Source organism: Camelina sativa, unplaced genomic scaffold (assembly GCF_000633955.1).
Source record: "Camelina sativa cultivar DH55 unplaced genomic scaffold, Cs unpScaffold05506, whole genome shotgun sequence".
In the NCBI taxonomy this organism is placed as follows: domain Eukaryota; kingdom Viridiplantae; phylum Streptophyta; class Magnoliopsida; order Brassicales; family Brassicaceae; genus Camelina; species Camelina sativa.
This window is the reverse complement of record NW_010926591.1, coordinates 1-558: the sequence shown is the minus strand read 5'-3', so window position 1 is coordinate 558 and position 558 is coordinate 1. Positions and strand designations below refer to the sequence as shown.

The 558-nt window shown below is 36.7% G+C and overlaps 1 long non-coding RNA gene across 1 annotated transcript; it reads right to left on the bottom strand.

Moving 5' to 3' along the window:
• On the bottom strand, positions 1–558 carry LOC104774777. Its single transcript, XR_765503.1, has 4 exons — positions 528–558; positions 347–460; positions 100–168; positions 1–11 (listed from the first exon to the last, which is right to left on the bottom strand). It is a non-coding gene; the product is annotated as an uncharacterized LOC104774777 (long non-coding RNA).

Sequence of the window (558 nt, the reverse complement as noted above, 5' to 3'; positions counted from 1 at the left end):
GCTCCATTACACTGGTAAGAGAAATTTAAATTGAGAACACTACTGTGGCAAAACAATCTTGAAATGATAAACTCCAGAGAGAACTGGAAAAGAGCTTACAGAGGCAGGAACTGAATATAGAATCCAAAAATATTGTAGCAAATTTCCAACTTTCTCTTGTGTGAATCACTGTCAACAAAAGCGCGAGTTAAAGCAAAAGACAAACACAGTTGAGTTAGAATTCAACTGTTAAAAATAGTGGAGGAGCAACCAACTGTGATAATGAAGTAAATAATACTGAAGCCCCTTTAAATCCTTCAAGAATAAAACCGAAGAGGAATCAGGCGATTATTCATACAAAGCTAACCTTGAATATATTCCCAACGAGCTACCCAGATATAATTGAAGAAGGAAGCAAAAGAGAAGCTGAAGACGTCTCTTAAATTCACCAACATTTGACGTTTCAATGAACTCCACCAAACTGCAACAAAGATATCTTTTAGATGACCAGATACTTGCAAGAATGAATGTTATGTTGTGGTGCCCACCTTTCAGAAATGGACTCGTTTTCATGTGCTG